We start from the raw sequence: 14,994 nt of genomic DNA on the forward strand, positions 1-14,994 counted from the left end.
ATGAATTTCCATATTGTGGCAAAGATGATGATTGGCCATCAAATCAAGCGTTAGGGAAATAAATAGTTACTAAAGTGACCGTAACATACAAGAATTCAGGAACAAATTTAACTTGTAACAATTATTTTCCATCCATCCAGCTGGCAGGAAGTCATAAAATAATAGAAAACTTCTCTTGCATGGACGATCTGAAAAAAACAGGCGTGACGCACAAATATCCATGACCCCTAAAATAGCCATGTAATCCATTCAACGCGAGTGTTCAAAAATACCTTAGGCCATACTCTTTCGTAGAATCAGGCAAACTAGAACAATAATGTACTTTAACTCAGCAGCATGATCTCAGATGACACTATTTCCGAAACGAATAAAAGAATACCAGAAACTATTTCCGAAACGAATAAAAGAATACCAGAAACTATTTCCGAAACGAATAAAAGAATACCAGAGACCATCCTATTTCATAATAAAAACAAAGTGGGAGTTGATATGATGGATAGCATGTATCAATTTATTTACATGTCTCCAAATCCAACAGCCATATCTCCACGAGCACAAAAAAGAAAAAGGTGGCAAATACCATCAAATTGAATCATTGCACCAATTTCCTTTCCATTTTCCAAATTCCTTTTCATGTGCAAATGGCTGGTGTGCTAACACCCCCTGCCACACGCTTTTAAGCGGCTTGCGTGTTAGTATGTAGATTTAGATGCAGATGAATAAATCGTCCAATGAACGCATTCAGCGCAAAAAAATATTTTGTGGAAACAGCGCTGAAAAAATAGTCTGTCTGAGATTTACAACAAAGTTATAAGTTTTAAAAATTTTAATGCAAATTTTGTAAACTCAGTACCCCTATTGTCTAAACATGTAACACAACTTTTGTATTGAGTGTATGTATTTTCATTATTTGATGTGCAATCGACTACTACATACGGTTTAATTCATGATTCTTTATAATAATTGTTATTAACTTTTGACGATGGAAATCATATTTAATAATGTTAATAGTGTTTTTAATGAACTGATTCAACAATTAATACGATTAAACTGAATATTGGTTGAAAGTTAGGCGTTTTATTCCAAAATACATTTTAGGGGTCAAATGACCCCGTAGGTAGCGCGAAACTCCCGTCCTCCTAGTGTTAAAATATTGATTCAGGGAATAGGAGAGCGGTAAAAATCGCATACATTTATATGTGAAAAATTGGTGACATTCGTATTTTAGTACTATTTTTGGCTGAAATATTTTATGTGTATTCATTTTTAATTTCATAAATTGAGAGTATTGCGGTTTGAGACTTACTCATGGGAACTAATGAATTATTCTCCGTTAGCTGAAAAATAAGGTATACGTCACTATGAAAATTATGGCGAATAGGAGAGCAGAATGCGTCAAACCAATTTTCGGCTTGTTGGCTTATGGTGATGATGGCTTCATTTCCTTCGGATGGCTTCGTAAAGGTTTACTCCTGGGTTATTGTGAACTATATCCTAAAATTCATCCTATTCATTTAATGTTTCTCCTGATTCAATTCAGTTATTCACGAAAGTAGAGAATAATTTGAAACAGAGGCTCTGAGATAAGCATTAAAATGCGTTATTAGGATAAATAATGCTCGTTCACCTGGTCTTGGGAATGTCATCTTATTTAGGAGTTTAATGTCTTTAATACACCTCACAGGTTCCATTAGTGTACTGCACGATTTTTTTCCTTGGTTCGATATTCCTTAGCGATAGCATAACGTCGATATGAAGAATGTGGATGAATTGTTGATATTATCCTCCATATTATAAAGGCAATTGTCATCTATTTTATATCTTAAATTAACGTTAATATCAAATAACTGTTAGTTGAAAAAACGGTAAATAGGTATTCACAAATTCATTCATATGATTCTTCTTCTGGCTTGATATTCAACGCATTAAAAAATGCGAGTGCAGATCAGTTTAGGCTATCAAAATGTCATCCTTTGCCAACGTTTGGGAACATAGACATGGGAACATGACAGTGGGCATCATGGTCATGTTCTTCAAGGTTTATTTTCATTCAAAGTGGTATGGTTACAGTATAGGTTATCTTAATGTTGGATAGGTCATATTGAAAAAGTGCCTTTTCACACATATTCTAAGCACTGGTAATTTAATCCAATTAATTACCTTCACTGACCTATATCACTATTTTAGTGGATTCAATATGAAAATCTTAATAAGCAATAAGAAGGTAAGAGATGAATGTTTTTATTGATTTTTTTTAAGCTTGGCACTTTGTGTAACCTTTGTAGTTTTATTCATTAGCATTATTTCCCTGATGGCAATGTGCATTGCCCCTTATAGTACTGTCCTATTTCATGATAGACTCTAAAATTAATCATTTAGGCTTTTTCTGTATCATTCTGCTGTTCAAGGGGTAGCTGCGAGTAATTATTTAAAAATGATGTTTCCAGAAAAAAGCTGGAAATTAAAGCATGCCGGTTTTCTCTACTTTTCTGAAATTTGAACAACATGTTTCTTAGTTTTATACAAGGAGTTTTAGATTACTTTCTACTATTTTTATTCTTGCTTGATTTTCATTAAAATTCGGATGACTTTACATTCGTTTGCATGGTACGTTCAACGCTGTGATGGTGAATATAAAAGAAATAAAATTTTCATTGAGATTCAGCGCTTACTCTCTCTGTCCTCAACCTTCTGTCCTTCGCTCCACTCATAGCCCCAGAGAGTATTCTTTCTCGCTCTTCTAGTCAGAATAGGGGCAGATTAAAGTGTTCATTCATCAACTAGTTGTGTTTTCATTTCACTATTCACCAAGCACTTATTATTATAAGTATTTTGTAAGTTTTCCACCCCAATAAATATAAGTTGAATTATTGTATTTAAAGTAAATCTGTTTCTCAATACGGGACCCATGAAAAAAAACTTTAAATATAAATATTTGTATACTCTTTTGAACTTACTGGAATACAGAAATGTCTTTTTTATCCATTTCCTTATATATCGGAGGAAATAAAACATCTTCATTTCCCCAATTCCTTTGGTTATGTACTAAACCCACTTCGGCCATCATGAAGCGCTCACTACTAATCTATATCATCAAATTGTTATGAAATTTAAAACCGTGTAATTTTTTGGAAGATCTCAAGGTTACTTTGATCTAGTTTTTAGTGCTTATAAGATTTTTCCTATAATTCGGAATGCGTGAAATTAACTTTCATCGGAAAGTTAAGGCACTAAGGGTGAGGAGGCGGAAAATAAAATTTTCATTACGATTCAGGGCTCGCATTCTCTTTGTCTTCAACCTTTTCTCCGTCTATCTCTCCGCCAACAACCTCAAAGAGTCCTCTTTCTGGTCGTTCTTGTTAGAATTGGAGAAGATTGAAGTGTACATTCATCAACTAGTTGTGTTTTAGTTACATTACTCACTACGCACTTGTAATTGAAGCTATTTGTGCACCATTCGCATTTTAGGAACTAAATGGTGCGTATTTGTAGACATTAACAAACATTTGGCGTAAAAAAATCGTAATTTCTGTACTAATTTCAAATGACTGCAATATAATGTTTTATTTCTCTATTTTCTTATATATTGAAGGGAACGAAAATTTATCTCGAAAATGAAAAGGAGACTTCGTTGATTTACACTGATTTATTTTGTCCGTACGACATGTTTCGAACCATAGAGGTCATTATCAAGTACCTTGGTAACGGTAATTAATGGTACTTGATAATGACCTCTATGGTTCGAAACATGTCATACGGACATAATAAATCAGTGGAAATCAATGAAGTCTCCTTTTCATTTTCGAGTATTAACTTCCGCATAGTTGAGCCTTATACAATAGAACGAAAAATTTATCTATTTCGCCACTGCCTCACATTTTGTTTCTCCGCTTCAGCAATCAAATACGTTCACTACTTACAGATATAAAATTTTTTATTAGATTTTAAAAAAGTTTTGTAACCGTTTTCTATTTTTTAAAGAGGTTTAAAGGTTAAATTGTTCTATTTGTTTTAGTTATTACAAGATTTTTGTTAGTATTCGGAATGGGTGGCATTAATTTTCTTCGGAAGGTTAAGGTACTAATGGTGAAGAGGCGGAGAATACAATTTTCATTACGATTCAGCGCTCGCTTTCTCTCTGTCCTCAACCTTTCCACTGTCTTTCTCTCCGCCTGCAACCCCTACGAGTCTCTCCTTCTATGTCCTCCTCTCTTTCTCTTGCCTTCGTTTTTATTTGAAGACCCCTCTCAGCCCTGACTGCTGTCTCTTCCACCCTCACTCATCTTCTCTTGCTTGTCTTCCTCCCTTTTTATATTAAGTCCCTCTCTCGACCTTCTTCTCCTGTCCTTCCAACCGTGAGACCCTTTTTACCCATCTCCGTTGTCTTCCTGAACTCTCTTTTCGTCTTTTGTCGCTCTCTTTCCATCTGGGTTTTCATGTCCACGTTGACTGTTATCGCAGTAGACTTTTAGTAACATTACCTATTACGCGACAGCGTTACCCAGATGTTAAGAGAATAAGGCGGGGAGCGGGAGTGATTCAACATAATGAAAAATGGAGTGGTGTAAAGGCCTGATTACACGTTACATCAGAATGTTCAAGATATTTTCAAGATATGTTCAATAATGTTAGAATGTCTGAATCTCAGAATGAACGTGAAAATTCACCGTGCAGCCGCATCAAAATGTACGAATGTATGAATTTCTGAACAGAAAATATAACCTATTCTAATTTCGTTCAGACATTTGTACAAGTGGAACTCACAACAGAGTCATTAGGTGGCAGTAAACGCAAACGTCACATTCATTTCGTCTGACTTGTATTTACGACAAGGTACCTACTTTGTTTACGTGCGGATCCGATTGTTATTTTGATTTTGACATTGATAAATACTGCGAGAGTACTGGTTGTATCACCTTGAAAATGACAAAATGTGTTGAAACCATCGTCGGTTGTTGAGTTTTGGAATAAAAAAGTGTGGAAATTAGTGTCTGCGTGCTTTTATCATTGATATATATTCCTAGAAAAATTATGGAACCTTTCCCATTAATGGTGATGAAATATCATACCTTCTCATCATACTTTGTTGACGAATATATACTAACGAAGACAAAAAAGGAACAGATGAAATTATCTAATTATATCCACTACGACAAAATCAATGGGTTCAAAGTACTTCTTGTCAGGTATTTTGGTAGTAATGACTTGGCCATCAAGAAACCAAAATTTTATGAATATACCTATCATCAGTTAATGATAGATCGCATCTGCTCTTAACCCTCGAGAATATGTGTCGTAGTGATGAGACGCTCAATAGAAAAATAATTCTGGGAAGATTTATTTTCTGTTTTGCCTCGCATACCTTGCTTTTTTGTTGACTTAGATACATGCATCAAAGGACATTATATAATTCTTCTCCAGGATATTATCTCATATAAATTCCATAATAATGTGAATAGAAGCGATTTTTGTGTCTCATTCTAAGTACTTCCTATTATGCATATTTCTTCGTTAAAACTTTCGCGGGTACTCGTCATTCTGAATAAAAACTTTTGGGCTATGTCTCCGCGTCAATTCTTGGGTGACTCATTTTTATTTTTATTTTTTTAACGTTTCCCGATGGATGCTGGTCGCTTTCTCAAGGGATTCTGAAGAGTTGGGAATTTAAATTTTTATATATAGGTATCTGTGTCAGGTGGTGAGGGGAGGGGAGCGGGAGGTTGGAGGAGTTGGCTGCTGGTTATTGTTTCTTGCCACGGGTTGCCAAGTACGGCTAATTTTGAATGTCGGTGTCCCTGTTGAAATTGTTCTTCTCTTCTTTAGATATTTCAATGGCTTCTCTGACGACTCTCTGTTTAAAACTCTTTACTTTGGCAACGATTTTTGATTCCTTAAGGTTTGTTGTGTACCCCAGCGCTTGGGACCACTCAAGAATTGATGCGGCGACATAGCCCAAAAGATTCAACATATTATGCATATTGTTGTAATATATTTTTGACCACCTATCAACCTTTCCAGTAAAACTTTGAATTTTGCCATTTCACTGTTGCGATTTCACGACGCCTGATGACTCTTCGACGCTAGCAGTGTCAGCTGCGTTCTTTGTTTCTGCCCACCGTTATTTTTCTTTCCCTGGCATTCCTCAATATCCCCTGTTTCTCACTCCGTTTCCCAATAAATCCGTCAGCCGCTAGCTATGGGCCGATCAATACCGCTATCTCCAAAACCAGCATCCCCGGATCAGCTACAGATTGAAAATCGTCTCCGATTGTCTGTCTTTACTTCCATTTTCCGCTCTTTCCCTTCCTTAAATTTCTCATCGTTTGTTACTTTTCGAGATTCATCTGAGTGCTATCCCCAGTTTAAGTTATTTTTAAGTTAAGTTTGTAGTCTAAATAGATTTCTTCGTTTTTTCACCATATTTTAAAATAACGATCATTGCAGTTTATTTTATTCCAGGAAAAATATAATAGAATTATCACTTACTGCTGTTTTTAACGCTCTGAAAACCATTGATTATGAATGTTTAGCTTATATTTTTGTTGCTAGTGGAAGAGTATATATAAGCAGGGGAAATCTTTATCATTTAAGATATGATTCAACCACCATATTAACATTTCAAATAAGACTTTATACAATATGGCAGTAATTTGGCCTGTATGGCAATAAGCCTGTAATTTGGCCCACTAAAATATTCCTTTTAGGGAAAATATACATGGAATAAAAAAAATCCGTTCATACACAGGAAAACCATTTAATATTATTCCTACGGATATAAATAAGCCTCTGTAGCCGCTAACACAGCAACAATAGTGAACAGAAAATACAGGGAAAGAGTTGCAGCAAAAATACTCAATACACTCAAGATCAATACACTAACCTTTTACAATAGCGACTCAAAAATGTTTATATTTATTTACCGATCATGTATTATCTTTGCATGTTTTGTGTAGACGAATTACTGATTAAATTGAATTGGTTGACAATATTGGATTCATATGCAAAAACCTACTTTTATACGTTTTTTAAAATCCACATAAATGCATAATGCTGATCTATGATGCCACCCCAAAAACCTAAAAAAAAATTTTCAGCCGAACTCGCACCATTGATTTTGTTAATTTGAGAGGAGAATAGTTTTTATGTGAATCAACTTTTCTAAATTCATTCAAAGCCCCCTAAAAATCTCTGGAAAATTAAGGGGAAAGGTAGCACCCTACAAGTAATATCGTGGCATTATCAGAAATAAGTTCAATTGCTTAGTTTTCTCTTTGGGAAATATAGGAATAATATCGCTACGAAGTGCCTTTGATTATAGATACTTTTTAGAAAAAATATGAGTTATTAGCTTGGACCTGCGGTGCAAATAATATCAGATTGTTTTTTTTTCTTTTTCTTTGACTTAATAGGTTTGCTTTTTCCTAACAGTAAACGAAAAAAATAGATACAAACATTAAATTCATGTAAGGATTTTTTACAATAATGATAAACGATGCGATATGTATATAAATCTATATTTCCATTGTGTATGTTCGTTAAATTCTGTGTGTCCCTAAAATATTTCTTAATATAAAAACTTTCAAAATAGTTTGTCCTTCAACTCTGTTAATAATGGCTGTAAATATATTCCAGTCAACCCGCACGGATTACAGGTTTTAAATAAAACGGTAAGGGCAAAGTAAAACGGCATGTTCTGTTCATAAGGATCGACCCTCGGGAAAATATCTCCTATATTGCGTTACAAAGGGAGGAGATATTAGAATCTTAGAACTAGCTACAATTTTGTAAGCCATGAAAGATTCCGCCATATAAACTTCGAACCTAAAATTCTCCGTCGGTGCATTAGATGTAACTTTACACTCTCTATATGATTACGGATTTAGACGACCGATTTGGGATATATTTTTCATATTCGGTTCTGTGCGATGTTTATTCACAATCAGTCGTATCAATAATACGGATATCATAATTGGAAAATTATATATTCTTCCTCAGTGCATGATGAGGCCACATCTTTCATAGTTTTTTGCCGCAACTACCGTATGGGTATTCCGATGATCGACCTGATTCATATGTTTACCAGCCACAGGCTAAAAAACTTTTTTTTCAGTCCTGTCCTAATTTATTGGGTGAACTTTCAATCGCAGTCAAATGAAGTGGAATTACCATCGCTTGGTCGTCGGAATTTTTCTGCCCCTCATTAAACTGTATCGGTGATAAGCTGCAGTGATATTTTCTTTTTTGATCTGCGAGTTTGAATCCCGGCTACATTTCGTATAAAAGTGGAATTAGGAAATACACTTGGTGTCAATTTTGGTAGATAAATGCTGGTAATAGCATTTTTCATGAAAGTTTTTCCTTACTAAATTGCTCTACTAGGTCGAGCTGGAAATTGGTGTATACTTCACTGGAAAATTTCTGTTGCCGACGTGGGTGATTGGTCAAAGCCTTACTATCTATTTAGCTTTTATCGATTCATAATTCAGTCTAGGTTTGAAAATGATGCGACTAGTCACTAAAATTCTATTTAAATAGAGTCAGTGGTATCAATAATCACCATTAAATATTCTTTAAAGCAAATGCCTGCGCCAATAGGTACTTGAATTAAGGTAAAAATAAGTTTTTTATCCCGTTTTGACTTCTAAGTTTTTTCTTCCTGCTGTAAAATATTTCCTAATCTAGGTTTTGAACTTTTATACAAATTATTTCGTAGTTATATGTGCCTTTAAATATGGGCCATTTCATAACAACTCAACGACTGTTTTTCCCTTCCCCTCTCAGATATTAATGAGAATTTCTCTATGGGTTTACATTAGCCTCAAAATAAATACTTCGAGGCCGTTTTGCAAAATAAATCTGCGTTTAATGCGCATTTTTGCCAATTAAGCATGACTTGAAGCATATAATTCCTTTTTTTCACCACCAAATTGTTGAAGAGCCACGAATTGTGGATTATTTTATATTTAAGACTTTTCTCATGAAGACTTAAGACGCCGGTGAGACACTGTGTAAGGATTCATTTAATTCATCACTTTCCTATCATTGTTATATTTGAGTGTTTTAAAATTGCCAACATATTTTTATCATGCTCTCCATCTCATAATTGGCCCAATATTTCATTTGACAATCTAAAAATGTCTACCTTACTGTTTCAAAAATTACATTTATTGGCAACTCATGAAACTATTTTTTTAGTAAATATTGAAAATTTTACATTTTTTCCCACGCGGCGTTCCGGCTTCTCTATCTTCTACATTACGTACGCTTTTAATACAAGTTTGTTGATGTGATTTCTGCTTCAGACCATAGAAATATGGCTTAGAAAAATTATGGCTTATTTTTTAACTTTTTTTAACTTAAGAATTGAGGCATAATGATCCTACATTTTAAGTCAACTGCTATTGGAGCTTTCTTTTTATTATTTAATTTTTCCTTGTTACAGTGTGCTGTTTTCAAGTTTTGGATATTCCTGGATCATGTTCCTCGCCGGTATCTAAGGTAGGATCAGATTTTTTTGTGTTCCAAAGAGTTTAATCTTTTCTAGGTATATCGATTTTATTGAAATTAAATTAATCTCATATGTAGCCGTAACATGTAAAGAAAAACGTTTCCAGAGAGTTCTTTTTCATCAAATATTAAGTTTCTTAGAACTAACGATTACTTTAGTAGCGGACACCTATTTCCTACGCAAATTAAGGTATATACGGCGCTTTAATTTATATTTTATACTGGCTATTTTATTGCCTGTGATGCTGAATTACTTCCTTGCGAAAGTACTACACCGTATACCTCTAATTTTAGCGTTAACCATCAATGACATTTTGAGAAACTCTACGGTATTTCAGAATCTATATGGAAGTAATAAAGATAGCCAAGCATCTGTTACTTCAATGTTGCCACGGAATAAAGTGGCAAAACGTCCCAAACAGTTGAAGGTAATGTAACCGCAGGACATTGTTCTCTGTGCTGTTGTACGAACACAATAACGTGGGACTTAATTCTGAACTTAGTGTCTTACTTCACACCGTCACTATGTTTGCTAAACTGAGGCGGTGTCTTCATGTGGCCTTCTTGTTTCTACCAGGGTAATAAATCCCTCAAGTATATGAATTTGAAGATGTTGCGTGATATATCGAAACCAAGGTTCATATTTAATTTCAAATACCAGAATTTACTCTAAATTTTGTAAGCATAGTGACATTATGAACATGGCCTTACCATGATCAAGCTTTTCGACGATTAAGAGCCTTAGAACAAGCTTTTAGACGTTATTCATTATAATTTAGACCTTTATCAACATCCCAATTTTATCCGTATTCAAGTGACTAATTCTTTTTTTTGCCTTGTTTCTTTTTTTAAATCAATTTATTGTACTTTATGTACGACTTTTACTGCGCAAACTAGGTGCTCTTGTTTCTCTCTGGCATGGTAACACCGCGGCGCAGCTTGTTGAATAATAATGTCATAAACTTGGATGATATATCGAAAAACCAAATGATCAACGAAAAAGTTGGCTCGACACAAATATTTTCTCCATTTCCTTCGCAGCATAACATTTTCAGCTCATAATATGTATGGCACATATCTTTTATCACTTATTCTATGTATTGAAGGCGTGGTCCTAAGAAATTTTAATGGTACCTATTCTTTCGAAAAATGTCTTTATTTGGTCTTTTTATATACACACCGTTATTAAGCTCTCTATTCTGTGATAGTTTGAAGATTTTGAGTGATGTATAGAAACCAAGATTCTTATCGAATGTTAAATATTTTAATTTGCTCGTGATCGTTGTTTATTCACGTTTTTAAACCTATGATAATTATAGTCGTAATAGTTTTGATTTTCGGAAATCAAGGCAGACCTTTTCTTTAGGGATTTTAAAAAGATATTTTGTGATTCTAAGCTTTCCAATAGTCATAAATTAGTGGCAGGGTAGATATGCATACATGGCCTTCCATATTTTCTCTGCAAAATCCCTTTCCAAAAGTTTCGGCTGATAATAACGAAAGTTTCAGTGATTGCGGTTTGTATTACTACTGCGGAATATTGTTTTGGCTACCTAATTGCTTGTAAGGTTGTTGAATCGCGTTGCATGACGTGTTTGAGGATGCAAAATAGATGCCGAGCGAGAAGCGTGGCAACAGGGAACTTTGATACTTAGAACTTGACGAGACAACGCGGCGTCAGCCCTCTCCTCGTCTTCCCACGTATATATGTGTGCCTGCTCGGATTACCATGCTGCGTGTACTAGAGTACATGTTTCAAAGTTCTCAGTGCGTCGCATGTATTTGAATAATTTTTACTTCAGGTTACAAAACTATCCTTTGATGATGTTGCATCACTCAGTGATACAGCCAAAAACTCGTGGAGGACTGAAGGGGGTAGAGCTCACCTCGAAATAAGCCACATGCGTGCTACATGCACCAATTCTGCGCAGGGGCCAATTTCTTTCCCTGGGCGTCCTATTGTTTTTATACGTCGCACCTTGTGACAAAAGTAATAAATTATCAAATTCATCTGTTTGCATTACTGCTTTATTTCGTTGCATAGGCGTAAGTTAATCTAGTATGCATGGGGTTTCATGTAATGGAAACTTTTTATGGGTTCGTGATAGCACTCAAAATTTAGTAATGGCTAAATGGGCTTGGGTGAAAGTATTTTAAACAGAAGATTAAATATGTAAATGAGTGAATGAATATTTAAGCACTATTGGTAGTAAAAAGTGAAAAGTATCGCTTAGATTTTTTTATAAAACTTTGTTCTTTGTAATTTTTTTCGTGATATGTCATAAGGATAAATCGCATCGTATCTCGGAAGTTTGATATTCCTATACCTTTTGAGTGGGTTCTCATTCAACTTAGATTGAAGGACTGGATATTTAAAAAACGGTATATCGTTTACAAATTAAATGAAACATAAAAATGTTTATCAAACATCATTATTCGTGTTAGGATAATTCGGATAATTTTGCAGCTTGCGATCAGGTTTGTATGTGGCCATTAACTATGGATGAAATATCATTTTGTTAAGGTTGAAGATGTTAATGATAGAATATTTAATTCAAAGCTTCTTCGCTCCAGCTCATCAAAAACTGATGAAATCATGGAAAAAGTGGAAGAAATGTTTATGAACATTTAATCCATTGAATATCAAACGGGGGCTATTCTGAGGGCGAAAATATAATGTGAACGAATATATAATTAATTTTTTTTAAGACTAAAATTTCTGTTATTTTCTGGATATACCTCGAATAGCCAGAAAGCGGCATTCATAAACAAGACAATTAAAAGACTAACGTTTGTAAAGGAACGCATTTCTTTTTTTCTTTCTTGACTTCAATTTTTTATCAAAATAAAAATTCTCTAGAACGTTGCGAGTGTAAGCGCGTGGTTTCTAATTGGGTTGGCACTCCAGAGGAATTATGGAATCAACTCATTTCGTGAAGGTATTTATTATCAATCACACACCGTGCGTCGCACACCTGGCCTGCGGCCTTTACACATGAGTACTTTTTGCCGACTGCCCTCTGCCTTTTCCACACGTGGCCTCCGGCTTCCCGGAAGGTGCTGATGGCAGCATCACTCCCACGCACTCACATGAGTGACTAGGCATGGGGATCAGAATAGCATTACCATCCGGTTTCACGTCTCTGCGAACTCAAGATGTTCCGCTTACAACTATACCCCCTCCAAAGTGAATTGTTGAATATCCTAAAAACACAACAATTCAATACTAGAATACATGGAAACCATTAAAATCACAATAAAACAAAGAAAGATGAAAAGTTACCCAATGATAGATGAAAGAAAGAAAAAGAAAGAAAAAAAAAACTTAACGCACTTAACAGAAAACCGTACAATTTGAAATATATGAATCAATTCAAGTGGATGAATAGGTCCAGAGTTCAATCTTCGGCCGTGGCCTACACTTTTTTAGAATCACAAATTCCCACCCTCCCAAGCACTCGTCATCTTTGCACGGGAATCCCTGGATTTTAAAAACCCTCTTGGCAATTCACTGCCCACGACCCCGCCCCACACTACTGATGCACTTCACACATTACACATTATCACTGTTAAGCAATACCCTTCATTTTTACAACCTTAAATCTAACATTGCATACCCATTATCTAGGGGTCCCCGCCCCCCATCACGTATCCTCCCCTTAGCTCTGTCAAACAATTGACCTATTAATTTATACTCATTATTCATTCCTTCAAATCAAAATTAATTACCACCATCCAATCGTGTTCTATTAACCCTACATCTTGTCCACGATCAAATACCAAACCGTTTTTTTTTTTTTTAATGGCACCAATTCTTGAGCCATTTCAAGTCCCGCTATCCCAGCGGCGACTAAAATGGCAAATACCAAGGTCATTGTTCTTGTTCGTGTTCCTCTAGAACCGTGGACAAGGGTCCTTGTGATCGGAGCGAATAGGAGTGTGAGGGCGCTGGAGAAGGGGACAGGGGAGGGGCTGCGATTCTCTCAGCTGTTCGCTGTCTGCTGCGGAGGGGGTAAGGGGACCGCCTTGTGAGGGGAGGGGAAGGCGGTGGAAGGGAGGCTGCTTCGTTCCGCTGGGAGGAGTTCTCCTCTTGGTGTGGAGGGGGGGAAACCACTCTTTCCCTCTTCGCTGGCGCCTCGCCGTCTGGGGTGGGTGAGGGAGGGGAGTCAAACCCTTCCCCGCTATCCGTTCCCAGCTGGCTGGCTTCTGGAAGGTCGGCGTATCCCCGCGGCTCCACAGATTCGAACTCTATTTCACTGCAAGGGGGTAGAATTGGGGTTTGGGGAGGTAGGGGTGGATTCTTCCGGGGTCTTCCTCGGGGGCGAGCACGTCTCCCTCCTAAATCTGGGGGTGGAATAGAACCTGAGTAAGGTTTCACACGATTCACATGCACCACAATTTTTCGAAAGGGAAGCTCCAACTCTAAATTGCAATCGGACAAAACTCTTATCACTCGATACGGCCCTTCCCAGGGGCAATGAAACTTTTTCACTTGCCCTGGCTTCAAACACGGGTCGCGTAAATATACGTAGTCGCCCACCTCGTATCTGCGTTGTTTTCCCTTTGTTTTTACCCCTTCTGCTTGCGTCTTTTGTGCCCTCCGATTGTTTTCCTTGCAATCTTCCCACAACTTTGTTAGTCTCGCACACAATTCTCCCACAGCCGGGTGCTCAGACGGAACACCGTTCGCCGCCACGACTTCAAAGGGGGAGGCCATCGGAAATCCGAATATCACTTCGTGGGGGGAGTACTCTGTACTACGGTGCTTTTTAATATTATACACAGAGACTGCATAGTCTAATAAAGAATCCCAATTGTTGTTATTGTAATTCACGTAATGGCTCAGTATTTGGGCGATCGTGCGATGCACTCGCTCAACCCTCCCGTTCGCCTCCGGGTGATACGATGACGTGCGTAATCGCTTCACTTCGAGCAGTCTACACATCTCGCGGAACAACTCCGATTCAAAATTGGTTCCCTGATCGGTGAGGATCGTCTTTGGGACTCCGAATCGCAAAATCCAGTTTCTAACAAGCGCCGCAGCCACCGTCTCCGCAGTTTGGTCGGCCATGGCCGTCATGACTACATACCGTGAAAAGTGATCCACAATTGTCAATATGAACCGGTTTCCTTTATCTGTTCGCGGCAAAGGGCCTACAATATCTAGCGCTAAGAACTCAAACGGCCGCGAGGCATAAGGCACTTCCTGCAAGGGGGCCTTAGAGCCTCCATACGGGCTTCTTCGATTGCACGCAATGCAGTGCTTGACGTGCTCCCTCCCGGCTCTTTCCATACCTGGCCACCAATATTGCGATACTAGTCGAGTCACCGTTGCTTCCCTACATAAATGTCCCGCCATTATATGATCATGGCATTGTTTAAGTATTTCCTCCCTACAGCTTCTCGGCACCACAGTCCTATTCCCCCGTTTCGTTTTCCTAAACAACACGTTGTCGATTACCGCGAAATTTTTGTCTTCCCTCCACC

General features: G+C 36.9%; 1 protein-coding gene across 2 annotated transcripts in view; it reads left to right on the forward strand.

Annotated features, from left to right (window-relative positions):
* Positions 1–14,994, forward strand: part of LOC124169727 — a 562,768-nt gene that overhangs the window by 114,502 nt on the left and 433,272 nt on the right. For both annotated transcript variants that reach the window (XM_046548416.1, XM_046548417.1), the window contains exon 2: positions 9,443–9,498. The gene's annotated coding sequence lies outside the window, so the exon portion shown is untranslated. The remainder of the gene's footprint in view (positions 1–9,442; positions 9,499–14,994) is intronic.

The sequence above is a fragment of the Ischnura elegans genome, chromosome 12 (genome assembly GCF_921293095.1).
Source record: "Ischnura elegans chromosome 12, ioIscEleg1.1, whole genome shotgun sequence".
Lineage (NCBI taxonomy): Eukaryota > Metazoa > Arthropoda > Insecta > Odonata > Coenagrionidae > Ischnura > Ischnura elegans.